This window comes from Kogia breviceps, chromosome 12, assembly GCF_026419965.1.
Source record: "Kogia breviceps isolate mKogBre1 chromosome 12, mKogBre1 haplotype 1, whole genome shotgun sequence".
Lineage (NCBI taxonomy): Eukaryota > Metazoa > Chordata > Mammalia > Artiodactyla > Physeteridae > Kogia > Kogia breviceps.
Genome location: NC_081321.1, coordinates 94204033 through 94219171, shown reverse-complemented (window position 1 = coordinate 94219171; position 15139 = coordinate 94204033). Strand labels below are relative to the sequence as shown.

The 15139-nt window shown below is 56.6% G+C and overlaps 1 non-coding gene across 1 annotated transcript; it reads left to right on the top strand.

Moving 5' to 3' along the window:
• Positions 1–1917: 1917 nt before the first annotated feature.
• LOC131767517 (small nucleolar RNA SNORA2/SNORA34 family) lies at positions 1918–2050 on the top strand. Its single transcript, XR_009338726.1, has one exon. It is a non-coding gene; the product is annotated as a small nucleolar RNA SNORA2/SNORA34 family (small nucleolar RNA).
• Positions 2051–15139: the final 13089 nt, after the last annotated feature.

Here is a 15139-nt window from a genome sequence, read left to right as displayed (position 1 = left end):
CGTCCCGTGCCGGTGTCCCCTGTGCTGACCATGTTGTGAACCTGCATCATGTAGGTTGGTAAGAGCTTGGCTGCTAGAGCCCGGCACCCAGGCATGTGATGTCTGGCCCAGCCTTTGGTGGGGTGGCTGAACCCCAGTCCAGCGCCTGGCATCCCAGGTGTATAAGATGCCCCTGCTTATCCCCCTTCCAGCCGCAGCTGCTCCCCACGTCACATCTGCCTGTGTGGTGTGTTTGCCTCAGCCCCTCAGCCCCACATAAGCGGAGCACAGCTGCAGCAGCGCTGACGGCCCTGCCCAGTCCTCTGAGCCTTAGTTTCCTCTTCGAAAGGGGTAGTGATAGCTGGGGATAGATGGAGGTCCCATACTTACGGTGCTGTCTCCAGATGACTGGAGGTGGCCCGAGTTGAATCTCTGGTTCCCAATGAGCATGATACCCCATGAGGCCCTAAGATGTCCAGTCAAGGCACAGAGGAGGTTGCAGGAGTTACATGTGGGCCCTGAGGCGGAGGCTGGCTGAGGTCTGGAGGGGCTGAGCAAGAGTCCTTGGTGCACGGGACCCCTCCCCAGCATCTGTCTACTTCTGGAGTCTCTTCTGAGCTCTGTGGAGCAGTGGGCCTCAAAGCCAACTTTGGGCCAATTTGCTACCCATGCAGCACCTCTCGGCTCAGGATCCAGGCCTAGACTGGCCAGAGCTGCATTTCAGGCTGGAGCCACCAGGGGGCGAGAGTGGGTAGCACCCAGTTGGGGCAGCCCTGCAGGAGGACCTCTCTGGGCTTTGCAGGGGGCGCAGAATCCCTTCCCCAACCAGGGTCTCCAGATGCCCCATAATCCTGGGAGTCAAGCCCACAGCCAGAGGGGGTCAGGACCTGCCCCAAGGCCACCAGGCACCTGTGGCAGAGCCAGGCGTGGGAGCTGGGTTCCTGGTCTTTGGTCTGGGTTCTTTTCACTGTGGGAACTTCTGTCCAGTCGTACCCTGGGGAGGGTGCTGAGCTGGGCAGTGGCCCCACCTCGCCCCCTCACTCATCCCGGTTGCCCTTGCCCTCTTAGCCTGTGGGCCTCCCCAGACCCTTAGGCCAGCCCTGGAGCCCAGCTGCGCACCCAGCCCAGGTACAAAAGGCTTTGCTGGTTTGAGACGTCCTGGCTGGGCCTCACTCCCTTTCGGGACTCTGCCCACTTGTAGATATGGCCAGAATGACTTGGGACGTGGGTCCAGAGAACGGGCTGAGGGTGTGCACACGTGCCTCCCAACAGCACAGGTAGAGCACACGCTCATGTCCCCACACGTGACATGTGCGCAAAGAGCCTTTTCAGGGGCAGGCTTGCTTGACAAGGGCTGAGCCCTTATCTCTTGACCATCCCCAGGTCCCCATCCTCGTTTCTGCCCTGCCCCTGGCCAGTGAGTGCTCTGAGGCACACCCAAGATCACAGATGTGAGCCTCAGCCTCAACTGGTTGGTGACTGGCCACCTCAGGTGGTGGTTATGGGAGCCAGTGTGGAAGACGGCCCCAGCGCGTGCACAGAACGCCTGGAACCGGTCGAGTAATTGGGCTTCCTGGGGGCAGCGGAAAGCTCAACCACGTGTGTGGGATAAGCTTCATTCTCAAGAAACCCGAGCACCCGCGGTGGACAGAGCACTCCTCCAGGTGCTGGGGAAGCAGTGCTGAACTCAAAAGTCAAAGGTCCATCTCTCAAGGGGCTTTTATTCTAGCTGGGGAGGGCGGACAGGAGAGACGGGCAAAGAAGACAGTTACAGAAGTGAGGAGGGACTTCCGCTGGCAGTCCAGTGGTTAAGACTGCTCTTCCACTGCAGCGGGTGTGGGTTCGATCCCTGAAGATCCCACATGCCGTGTGGCCTAAAAAAGTAAAAAAGCATTGGTCTGCTAAGATAATATTTGGGTAATACAAGTGATAACACTTTTCGCCCTGAGTTAAGGCCAGCAGTTTGCTGAAGCTTTTGGTTTTAAGCAGGAGGGTAAAGAAGTTTCGATGGTCTGTTGGCCATTTCAGAGCTTTATGCATGAAGTGGTTAATTCATTAGAAAGAAACATCTGAGTCATTGGTGATAGATGTGGGCCAGATTTAGAGATCCCTGATTTAACTTTCTTCATTAGAATTATATTACTGTTAAATCTAATCGCTACAAATGTTGCTGTGGGTCCAAAAACAATGATTCTGAACTGAGCTTTCTTTGAATATTATCCTTTTGTATGGTCAGGGCCCTGATTTGTATATTTTAGACTTCATTCAAATTGGAAATTTAGTAAATGTAAGTTTGGGGCTGTATTTGAGTTGTATATTGGATTGTGAAAGTGCATCTGTATTATGGACGTTGAGAAAGTTACTTTCATATTAATGCACTTAATTTTTTTAATTTAAAGATTTTTTTTTTTTTTTTTTTTTTTGCCCATACTGCATGGCTTGCGGGATCTTGGGTTCCCTGACCAGGGATTGAACCTTGGTCCAGGGCGGTGAAAGCACGGAATCCTAACCGCTGGACCACCAGGGAATTCCCCTAAATGCACTTAGGAAAAAAAAAAATTGATGAATGCTGTGAAGAAATAAGACGGGACATTGGGATGCCCAGTGATGGGGCAGAGGAGTCCTTTCTGAGACCTGAGGGTGTAAAGGATCCAGCCTGGTGGAGCTCTAAGGGGAGCACACCCCACACGGAGGGAACAGTAGGCACAAAGGCCCTGAGGTGGGAACGAGGCTTTGGAGCTCAGATCTGAACTCCCGAGGGAGGCAGCTGAGTGAGTTCCACAAAGGTGGGACCGGCTCCGCCCCACCCCACCCCGCTTCCATAGCCAGGACCTGGCATATAGTGGGTGCTCAGTAAGTGTTGTTCCCAGGGTGTCTGGGAGTCGCGCGGGCTTGTGTACGTCTGGGTGTCCCACGAGGGGGTCCCCAGGCATTTCCGTGGGCCTGTGGTGGGCTGGGCAGCGGTCTGGGCCTCCTGTAGACCTTGTGTGTGTGTGTCACAGAGAGCGCATCTCCAAGTGCCTGGTGGTGTGTGCTTCCTGTCACCAGAATCCCCAGGCAGGCCTCTCTGGGATCCTGTGGTGACAGAACAAGGAGCCTCGTTACATTCCTCCTGGAAAAAAAAAAAAAAAACAACCTGGGAATTTCTGAGCATGTGGGAACAGGGAGGTGGCAGGAGCCACCATTGCCTTAAAAGGCAGAGGCAGTGGAGCTTACCTGGGGATGGCCTTGGCGGCTGGACAGCCTGCTGCCACCGCGAGGGCTCACGCCAAAGTGCTCTCCCCCGATCCTCACAGCCTTGCCAGTGGGGGCTGTGTGTTCGCCCCTCAGTCCTCATCCCCAAAAGCCTCGGGCCCTGTCCCCCCACCCCGGGGGATGCCCAACCCTGGCTTCCAGCGGCCTCACCCTCCTCCCATCAGCTCTTGGCAGGAAACTACTTGTCGGAAGCTTCTGTGGTGCCCCTGCCCTTCATGAGACGTTCTGGCAGTCAGGCGGGCGCTCGGCACCTGCTGACCTCACCAGCATCGTGTGCCTCCCGGGGTCTGGGCTCCTGGGCTGCTCCCAGGAGCCCAAATAGCTCTCCCTGTCCTTTCAGCAGAGGCTCTGAAGCCCGGTCTGGACCCCTGAGAGGAGAGGGGCCTGACCCGGACTCTTGTAGGCAAGAAAGCAACATCCATGAGTCCAGGAATGAGAGAGGTGGCATCCAGGAAACTTCCAGGGCCTATTAATATATCTGAACTATTAAATGTCCGAGTGACTCTGTGTCTTTGGCATCCATCGGCCCCCTGGACACACAGTGCTGCCCCTGGCCCTCGATAACAAGCACTCATGTTGACTTTGAATGCTTCTGGAGGGTGGTGCCCAGGCTGACAGGTAGTACTAATTGTGAGTACCTTATACTTACTGGGTACTGTCCTAAGTACTTTATATATATAAACGCAATACTCAAGGATCACCCCTTGAGGCAGCTTCTATTATTACCCCCCCTTTTTTTGGTTTTGTTTTGTTTTGTTTGTTTTTCGGTACGCGGGCCTCTCACTGTTGTGGCCTCTCCCGTTGCGGAGCACAGGCTCCGGACGCGCAGGCTCAGCGGCCACGGCTCACGGGCCCAGCCGCTCCGCGGCATGTGGGATCTTCCCGGACCGGGGCACGAACCCGCGTCCCCTGCATCGGCAGGCGGATTCTCAACCACTGCGCCACCAGGGAAAGCCCTATTACCCCATTTTATAAACAAGAAACTGAGGCTCAGAGAGAGTGAGCCACTTGCCCAAGGGTACACAGTGTATAACTGGCAGGGCTGGGATTTGAGCCCGGGTATTACTTCGCCCTGAACCTATGGTACTAGGGGCCGGGAAAGCATATTTTGGCTCAAGGGAGAGAGTCGGGTGCTTATTTGGTTTTGGTTCTTTTGGCCGTGTGTGCACCGTGTGTGATCTTTGTTCCCCGACCAGGGATTGAACCCATGCCCCCTGCAGTGGAAGTATGGAGTCTTAACCACAGGACTGCCAGGGAAGTCCCCAAGGGTGCTTATTGACTCCCTGCTGTGTGCCAAGGATTATGTTGGACCCTTTCAAAGCTATCTTATTTAATCCTTGCAATCACTATTCTCATTTCACAGATGGGGAAAATGGGGGCCCAGAGAGATTCAGAGAATCCTCCCAGGTCAGAGCTAGGATATACTCTGCCAGGCATCTTAGGTGCTGTGTCTCACTGAATGATCATGACAGCCCTGTGAGTCATGAGTCCAGGTTCCTGTTGACACTCCTGCTTTCACAATGAGGGCACGGAGGCATGGAGAGACCAAGCAACGGCCTCTCAGGAGTGCTGAAGCAGAGAGTCAAATCCAGGCACCAGCAGCTCAGCACTAACCACTGCACCGCACTGCCCTCACCGAGTGGGGGCCCGGAGGCTCCCGGTGAGGAGCAGGAGGGACACCTCATCCCAACAGCCACCGCGGCACCAATGTTCCTTCGCCCGCCACCTCTCGTAGGCGCACACCCTGGGCCCCTGCTTGCTTGAGAGATGGGGGCACCAGGGGACGCTACCCTCAGGGCTGCCAGCAGACAGGTCGGGGTGGGGGAGCCAGGTACCACAGCCGGCCCCATCTCCTCCTGCCCCAGCCCCACAGCTGGCCTCTGGGTCACCGGGCCTCATGTGACTATGGAGAAGTAGCCCCTCCCGGCCTCGGCCGCGCCCCCGCCCCCACCCCACGCCGCCGCCAGGCAGAGGAAAAGGGCCGTGAGGGAAGGAGCTAAAGATAGCCGACTCGCCAACTTCCCCATCCTCACTGGCCATCACCTCGTCCCCCGTGGGCTCCTCCAGTGGGTCCCCACCCCACGGCAGCCCCTCAGAGCCTGGTTGCCCAGCCTGGGGCACCACACAGGGACCCGGGCAATGGTCCTGATGCGAAGATTACCCACTCTCTGGGCACCGGGCCAGGCAGGGATGTGCCTTGTCCACTCTCGAAGTACCCCCGACAGGGAAGGAGCATTATTACCACCCCTGTTTTTTTTTTAAAAATAAATTTATTTGTTTGTTTATTTTTATCACCCGTTATTTATTTATTTATTTTTGGCTGCATTGGTTCTTCGTTGCTGCGCGCGGGCTTCCTCTAGTTGTGGCGAGCGGGGGCTACTCTTCGTTGCGGTGCGCGGGCTTCTCATTGCGGTGGCTTCTCTTGTCGTGGAGCGCGGACTCAGTAGTTGTGGCACATGGGCTTAGTTGCTCCGCGGCATGTGGGATCTTCCCGGACCAGGGCTCGAGCCCGCGTCCCCTGTGTTGGCAGGCGGGTTCTTAACCAGTGCGCCACCAGGAAGTCCTCACCCCTGTTTTATAGGCAGGGAGCCCACACAGAAGGGGGCAGCAGCTCCCATTCACACACAAGTGCCCACGAACACACCTCCACACTGACACAGCCACACCGTTTCCATCAGGCCAGGGCCTGTGAACTCACCAGCACGGCAACACGAAGGCCCATGGAGACGCCGTGCCCTCTTGCTTCCTCAGGGCCAGCCACTAACCTAAGCATTCCATAGATACAGCCCATCAAAGTCCGGGCCCTCCCCTGCTCAAGAGCTTTCTATGGCTCCCCGCTGCACATCCATTCATCCATATAATGAAAACATGTATTAAGCACCTCCTATGCACCAGGCACCTTGGTGTGGCATTCAAGATGCGTCGCAATTTAGCCCTAGTCTACCTACCAGCTCGTCACAAGCTGCTGTGTCTCGGTCACGTGGGACCACCAGAGTCATTCTGCCCAGGCCTCCTGGGTCTGCTGCGGTGACCCGTGTGTTGAGTAGGGCTGGGTCCTGGCTCAGTCTCTTCCCAGTGCCACGACAGCCCTTGGAGGCCCCAAGGAGGATTCAGTGGGGTCCTGTATGGAATGTGCCTCTGCCCTACAGTCTTCACTCAATGTCCAGCACACACTCTCCATCAGTAAATACTGAACGTGCGGACAGCCCCCGAAGAGGCAGTATTTTACTTCCATTTCACAGACGGCAAAACCAGGGCTCAGAGAAGGCAGCTGACTCGCCGAGGCTCACAAAGCCAGCACATGGTGCTGCCTGGCCTGGCACCAAGGTCCACAGAGCCCACAGAAGTGGCAGTTGGCAGCCCAAGGGCCAAATCAGCCCACAGATATGTTTCGTTTGGCCCTCAGAGTGAGCTTCATAGCTTTGCTTTTATCTTTAAAACCTGATCAATAGCACAAACCTGGAAGCAATGATCTGAGAGCTGCTAAGGGAGAGTGGTCCCCGCAGCCTGGGCAGTGCCTCTTGGCAGGCAGATGAAGCAGCCCCAGCTGCACGTAAAACTCCCTGAGGGACCCTGCACGCATCGGCGGCCTCCACAGTTCCTTTGGTACGTGTGAAATGTTTTACATTTCATTTAAAAACAAGTCTGATCTGTGCTGTTGGCCTGGCCCTCGTCCCAGCTGCCCTGAGAACACAGTATATGGGCCTCAGTTTCCTCGTCTGAAGCATGGGGGCTCAGGGAGGTCTGGGTTGGACAATTTCTCAGGGCCCTTTCAGCTCCGAGGCCGGGACTGTGAAAGCCAAAGGCCAGTGCAGAGTGAGGGGAGAGAGAAAGGAAAGGAGGGAAAGGGAGAGAATTCCATGGACAGCAGCAATCGGGGAAGGCTTCCTGAAAGAGGGAGGCTTGACCTGAACTGGGAAGGCTGAGCAACACCCAGCCCAGGACCAACCTGAATAGGAATGGATGGTTCTGGAAGGGTGGGAAAGCACAGTTCAAAGGAATCAGTTTGTGATAGAGGGATTTCAGGCACAGCAGGAAGCAAATTAAGGAGAGATTTGGGGGTGGGTTGTGGGAGGTCTTCCCTGAGACCCTCCATCACACCTCATCACAGGGGACTCGCTTCTCCACACCAGGGTGGGGTGGGTGGGAGTGGGGCAGTTGGCTTCTTGGCCTGTCCGTGCAGTGTGTCTGGAGCCTGCCGTGCATTGGCTCATTTACTCCTCACATCTAGGGCCAGCAGGTACGACAAGGACCCACATTTCACAGAAGAGGAATCTGGGCTTGACCCCCAGCCTCCTCTGGGCCTCTATTATCTAGAGGAGGGAAAGGAGAGGAAGCCTCTCATAGAAGCAGAAGGCTGATCCCTGAGAGCGTCTGCCTAGGCTGTTCCCCCTGCTGGGAACGCTTTTCCCTCTGATGTTCGCTGTCTCTGCTCTCTGCTGCTCCCTCGCCACCCCCGCCAGGACTATCACTGCGTTATTATTTTTGCTGCTTTTTGCTCCGTGTCAATCTTCCCAGCCAGATGGCACCTCCTCGAGTCAGGGGCTGGGTCTGCTCTTCTCATTTTGTGCCCTCTGCACCCAGCGCAGTGTGCTGAGCACGTAGTAGGTGTTCAATAAATGTTTGTTGAAAGACTAATTGATCGAAGGTATGAATAAACTTCAGAATGAGTGAAGTGATTTGCCCAAGGTCATCCAGGTGGCCAGGGAAGCGTGGCCCTGGTGGAAATCAGGGCTCCTGCCTCTTGCCTTCTGTCTGGTTCCCCTGCTTCTGTCTGGGTGCCCTTGTCTAGTCTCCACCCAGCAACCAGAGTGACCCTGTTAGAACTCAAGTCAGGTTGCATCCCTCCATATGGAGTTTCGGTTTTATAAGATGAGTGACAGGGATGGATGGTGGTGATGGCTGCATGACAAGGTGAATGTATTTCATACCACTGAACTGTGTACTTAAAAATGGTTAAGTTGGGGCTTCCCTGGTGGCGCAGCGGTTGAGAGTCCGCCTGCCGATGCAGGGGACGCGGGTTCGTGCCCCGGTCCGGGAAGATCCCACATGCCGCGGAGAGGCTGGGCCTGTGAGCCGTGGCCGCTGAGCCTGCGCGTCCGGAGCCTGTGCTCCGCAATGGGAGAGGCCACAGCAGTGAGAGGCCCACGTACCGCAAAAAAAAAAAAAAAAGGTTAAGTTGGACTTCCCTGGTGGTCCAGTGGTTAAGACTCCACAGTTCTACTGCAGGGCAGGAGGGCTCGATCCCCAATTGGGGAACCAAGATCCCACATCCAGCGCGGTGTTGCCAAAAAAACCCAAAAAGGTTAAGTTGGTATATTTTTTGTTACATGTATTTTTTTTTTAATTTTAAAAAATTTATTTTATTAATTTTGGTTGCATTGGGTCTTTGTTGCTGCATGCAGGCTTCCTCTAGTTGCGGCAAGCGAGGGTTACTCTTGGTTGTGGTGCGTGGGCTTCTCATTGTGGTGGCTTCTCTTGTTGCGGAGCACGGGCTCTAGTCATGCAGACTTCAGTAGTTGCGGCACGTGGGCTCAGTAGTTGTGGCTTGTGAACTCTACAGAGCGCAGGCTCGGTAGTTGTGGCGCATGGGCTTAGTTGCTCCACAGCATGTGGGATCTTCCCGGACTAGGGATCGAACCCGTGTCCCCTGCACTGGTAGGCGGATTCTTGACCACTGCGCCACCAGGGTAGCCCTGTTACATGTACACACACACACACACACACACACACAGCATCCCTCCTCTGCTCCAAATCCTGCATAGCTCCCATCAGATGCCCAGTCACCAAAGGAAAAGCCCAGGCCACCACAGTGGGCCAGGCCCTTCACCTCCCCAATGTCCCCTCCTTCACTCATACTCACCCACAGCCACACTGGCTTCCTCTCTGTTCCTCTAACATGGCGGGCTCACTCCTGCCTCAGGACCTTTGCACTGGCTCTCCCCTCTTCCTGGAATGCCCCTCGCCTAGAAATCTGCAGAGATGCTGCTTTCTCAGTGAGGAGATCACCCTAACTGCCCCTGCAACCTGCTCCCCCAGCATTCCTGATGCCCCTCCAGGCTCAACTTTCTCCCCTCCACTGCCTATTCCCTGCCACCATCTGTAGAATGGAATTATTCATCATGTTTACTGTTTGTTTTCTCCACTCCCTGTTCTCCCAGCTTCCAGAGAAGTCAGGGTGGGAAGGGATGTGTTCTGGAGTGCGTGAGAGAGAGGGGAGAACTCCAAGGCGGCAGCAACTTCCTCAAAGCAAATTTAGGAAAAGCTGAAGTGAAAAAGGCTTGGGCAGCTGAGGACTTCCTGCAGCCGGTCCCAGGGGCTGGGGGCTTGCGTCCAAGTCTTTGTGTGTATGTGTGACTTTCTGCGTGTGTCTCTCTGTGTATAATTATGTGGGCCCACGGGATCCTGAAACAAGGGCCATGCCCTCTAGGAGCTTTAGGCGGTCGAGCTAGGTGGTCTCTGGCTCCAGGAGGCCCCGAGACTCCCCAGTGCTGTGGGCGCAGCGCTTCTGTCCTTCCCTCTCCCTGGACAATGCAACCTAACGGGACAGCACATGGGCTCTGGAGCTGGGCTTTCAGGGCACCTATTGCAGCTCTGCCACTGACTGTGTGACTCTGAGGAGGCAATGCAGGCACACTGTGCCTTGGTCTCACCATCTGAAAAATGGGCATGATCAGACCAGAATCTCTTCCTATGGCTCTTGCTGGGATTTGATGAGCAAAGGCATGTGAGGGGCCGAGACCAGCGGTGGGCCCTCAGTAAAGACTCACTATTGGTGTCGGTCTAAGACTCAGACTGGGTGAGACCCAGCCCAGCCTCCCCAGCCTCGGGGAGTGGGTGTCTGGGCAGAGGCTGCCACTGGCAGTGCATTGAGGCTGCAGAGGGGAAACCCAAGGTGGCGCAGAGGAGGCACTGGCCCCAGGCAGGTGGCCTTGCTGAAGCGTTAGACATGGGGATGCTCTGGCTGGGGACGGAGGGGGGAGGGGAGTGGGCTGCAGAGAGATGGCCTGGCGGGGGCTGCCAGGAACTCAGTGAGACCCATGCCTGGTGGGATCAAGGGATGAGGCTGGAGTGTAGCCACAAAGCTCTAGCTGAGTGCCAGGCTGCCTTAGACTTTGTCCCTGGGCAGTGGGGAGCCATGGAGGTGTTTGAGTGGGGGCGTGGAGACCTCAGCTCAAGGCTTCTGGTTCCAGGCCAGTGGGGAGACACCATCACAGCATAGGCTGGGAAGATGAGACATTTTTGTACAAAATACTTAGAAAACAAAGCCTCAGTAATTAAGAGCACTCTGCTTGGTGGAACACTAAAGTCTCAAGGGGCAAAGAGGCCCAGGGGAACATGATCTGGGAGGACTTCCTGGAGGAGGAGGCTCTAGAAGTGAGCCTTAGTGGAAGCAATAAGGGACTCTGCTGCACCGAGCTGGGTGACTTTGGGTAAATGGCTGCCCTCTCTGATCTCAGATCCCATGTGCCCTGCCAGGCCCGACCCAGGCCTCACCCCAGTGGCTGTCTCAGCTCTGACATTCCATGGTCAGGAAAGGGGATGGCTGGAATCTGCCAGGGGCAGATTCAGGTTCTTGGTTTAGACAGAGACCCCTCCTGCCTCGGTTTCCCTTCTGCACCGGGCTGGGGTGAGGCAGGGAGGATAATAATGCTTGATTGTCAAAATCTTGTATGCCACGGGGGCCAGATGCCAAGGATTGATTTCCATTCCTAGGAGGGTGGGCCCTTCCTGCCAGGAGAAAATTCCAAGCTCCTGCAGCCAGGGAGGGGGTAGATCCTGCCACCCCCTGTGACAACATACCCTCCGCTCAAACCTGTGGCATCAAGGGCTTTCTTTCTCTTCTGCTTCTCTCTCTCGGCAAAGGAAGTCGCCCAGGGCCTGGAGGAGAGACCCTCTCTCCTTCGGTTTGCTCAGAAGCGCCCCCTCTCTTCCCCGCCTCCCTTCCTGCCTTTGCTGTTCCAGGAGCAGAGAGACCTCTCCAAGGCAGGGGACTGTGGAACGACCCCACCAAGGCCTGGCTGGTTCCTGGATGTCTGTTAGTCTGGGTGGTGGGAAGAACCCGGGGCTCGTGTCCTCTGGGATAATGAGATTGTGGTTTGGGAATTTTCTGCTTCCAAGAGCCCTTGCTCCCGGAACTCCAAACCATGGAAATCCAAGTTTCTGTGGTTCTGATCTTTGGTTGCAAGATGCTGCATCTCTGAAATTATTTGGTTCTAAGAACCTTGGGGGCCTGGAATGAAAATGTTCTGATATTTGATGGTCCTGGAATTTTCTGATTGTAAGAACCCATGCTTCTAGAATTTTCTAGTTGCAAGATGCTGTGGTCCTGGAAGTCTGGATCCAGTTGCCTGTAGGTCCGATGCCACACCTTGTGTTGAGGATGCCACAGGAGCCGGGGGTGGGGCAGGAGGAGCCACTGGGGTGGGGGGAGAGGGTGGAGGGGGGCGCCGTAGCAGGCCGGGTGTGCTGGTGTGTGTGTTGGCGGCAGCTCTGGTGCTGACAGATGGGCAGGGGCCGCTGTCTGAGTTCATGGCACCTGGCCCTGACCCGGGACTGCGAGGGGGACCCAGAAGAGGCCAGGCTAAGAGCCTTCCACAAACTCTGCCCCCTCCTTCCCTCCCTGGGACGCCCCGTTGCCCACGGAACCCACAGTGGCTGAGAGTGCTGGGCCCACCGAGGGCAACGCCCCAGGCCTCATGAGCAAGTGGGGACTCTGGGTGCAGCCAGGGAGGGAGGGCTTTCCTGGACCCACTGAGGACAGGGGCGGTCCAAGAGCCCTTCACCCACACTTCCCGCTGCCGGCCCACGGATGTTTCCACGGGGTCTCATGTTATCCAGCCCCTTAGACACCCCTCTTCTCCCCCAGACGCTTGGTGTCTGGTCATAGACTATCCCCTCCACCCCCTGCCCCACAGCATCCCGGGTCAGGACCTCAGAGTTTGACGCCAGGGAGCCTCAGTCTTCCCGTCAGGGTATTGGAGGCGGTGAGCTATCCTCCTGTGGGACCCCGACCACGTTCACTCTGACCGTCTGCTTCTGCAGCCCCCTGGCCCTTCCCCAGGCTCCCCCGTGCCCTCCTGGCTCCTGTAGGGAGGGCCTCCCCGCCTCCCCTCCGTGGCCCCGCTTGGCTCGCTCCCAGAGGCTCGTGGGAGCTGGAATTTGGAGAGGTCCCTGGCGTGTGCTCGCCGCCTTCCGGCCTGCCGGGGCACCTCCCCTGACTTGTGGCCAGGAATTCCTCCCGCTTGCTCCCAAAAAGCCCCCGGGGAAGGAAGAGCTGTGGGAAGAGGCAGGGAACAGGCTGGAAGTCAGGACTGAGTTGGGAGGGGCACTGCCTTGGTCTGGGAACGCCCAAAGCAGGGCAGGCTGATGGGGAGGAGGCGAAGAAGGGGAGTGGGTTCTGACCACGTTCCCCAACCCTGGTCTTCAATGCCATCATGTGTACAGAGGAGGACAGTTTTAGAGTCCTGCTCTGCCCTTCTATGGATTCAGTCACTGATTCAAGTATTTATTGAGCACCTACTATGTGCCAGGCATTGCACTAGGTGCTGGGCTCCAGCCGCGAGTGAAACCCTGCCCGTGGGAGGCTTACATCCTGTGTGAGGACAGATGATAAATGCAGATACCATCTAAGTTGTACTCCCTCAACCCCCACCCCCCACCAGACTGTGAGTTCCTGGGAGCCTGGACCGCCTGGCCTTGCAGCCTCCAGGTCCCTCTCCTGAACCAAGCCCTCCTCCATCCCTCATGCCTCCCTTACCGCCCTAACCCGACAGGGGACTGGGGACCGTGGCCCTCGGCTGGGCATAGCGTCCCGGGGAACACACCTGGAGGGCTGGCTTCCTCCCAGGACCTGCCCCTCACCTGCTATGTAAGCCTGGGGGGAGGTGTTGCCCTCTCCAGGCCTCAGTTTCCCTATCTGTAAAATGAGGCACTTGGACCATCAGCAATGGGCACCTTCCCCACCCTGATGGCTTCTCACTCTGGCGTCCAAGGCACACGAGAGCCAGTCATCTTCCAGGGGCCTTTGGCTGCTGGAGGCGGTTGGCCTTGGGGCTGGTGACCTATTTCCAGCCGCCTACCTGGCCCCGCCTCGGCTTGCCTAGTCCTCCGGCTGTGTGGCCCGGAGCTGCGATGTCAGTGCTGGGGAGACACGACCTCAGGTGAGGGTTACCCTGCCCCCGGCTCCTCTGGCCCAGCACCAGGCCTCTTCCTACAGGGAGCCCTCATGGGTTACTGTGCTACGCTGAATACCTCCCAGGTAGCCCAGACCCTCACCTTGGGCGAGCCACTCTCCCTTGCTGGGCCCCAACTGCTCTCCTGAAATAGGAGTTAGTTTCCAAACTGGGTCCTTTGGGGGCCTCCCAGTGGGGAGCGGTTGGGAAGGCCTGACCCAGAGCAGGTGGCCCTGAATGTGTGGCAGGACGAGATGATTCCCTCAGTAGCAGGACCAACTTGCACACCCCCTACTCCGATGTTGTCTGACCCAGTCCCATGCCGGGCTGCCTCCTCTACTCCCATGGCCCGAAACAGAGCTTGGGACCCCCACACCTGCTCCTCGCCGGCCGTCTCCGGCTCCGTAAATGGCACCATTGCCCACCCAGTTGCTTAAGCTAAAACCCACCGGTCCCCCTTACTGCCCACAGACAGCTACACGGACGAATCTCACTCAGCGGGCAAAAAGCCAGGGCGTGGAAGGAGCACACGCTGTGGCTCCACGTGTGCGAAGGTCAAGAGCAGGCAGATGGTCCCCCCTGGGGCGGGGACTGGAAACTGACCAGAGGGAGAAGGAGGATGCTTCTGGGGCCGGAAGTGACCTGTGTCTTGATCTTGGAGCCGGTGTTGAGGGCATGTTGGGCTAAAAAATCTAATTGTCAGTTTTGATTTTGCTTCATACAGTGGGAGGTAAAATCCCAACTCTCATACACCTTCCAGTCTAGCAGGGGCGGCAGCCATTAAACAAGAAAAACAAGTAAATGTGTGATAAATCAGAGCGGCTAGAGCTAGGAAGCCATGGACGCAGGGTCAGGGAGCTGAGCCCCGAAGGAAGTGAGGAAAGGGGACTTGAGGCTTCTGTGAGGGGTCCTGGCAGGATAGCGCGTGTAAACCCTCTTAGGAGGGAAAAAAGGACACATGTCCTGGTTTGCACTGCAGGGGTTAGAAGAGGTCGTTGTGAGTGCTGAGGAGAAATAGAAACCAGGGCAGGGGATTGGAGGTTGTCATTTTAGGGGTTGATTTTTCTTTTTGGCCATGCCGCGAGGCATGCAGGATCTTAGTTCCCAAACCAGGGATCGAACCCGTGCCCCCTGCAGTGGAAGCTTGGAGTCTTAACCACCGGACCACCAGGGAAGTCCTACTGTCCGTAGAACATTTATTATCTGACCCCGCATCTGCATCTATTGTTTTCTTTTTATAAATTTATTTTTTATTTTTGGCTGCATTGGGTCTTTGTTGCTGCATGCGGGCTTTCTCTAGTTGTGGCGAGCGGGGGCTACTCCTTGTTGCGGTGCGCGGGCTTCTCATCGCGGTGGCTTCTCTTGTTGCGGAGCACGGGCTCTAGGCGCGCGGGCTTCAGTAGTTGTGTCTCGTGGGCTCCAGATGCGCAGATTCAGTAGTTGCGGCGCACGGGCTTCGTTGCTCCGCGCCATGTGGAATCTTCCCGGAAGAGGGCTCGAACCCGCGTCCTCTGCATTGGCAGGCGGATTCTTAACCACCGCGCCACCAGGGAAGTCCCAGGGGAGGAATTCTTAAGGAAGAGTAATTAACTGGGGGTCCAGGGATTTGGGTTTTGGCCTCTGTGACTCGGGGCAAGTCATCTCCCCTCTCTGATCCTTGCTTGGTTCCAAGATAGATTGTGTGGCTGCCCTCTGGGGCCCGGGACCAGGACCCGGGTGCTGTGGTTTGT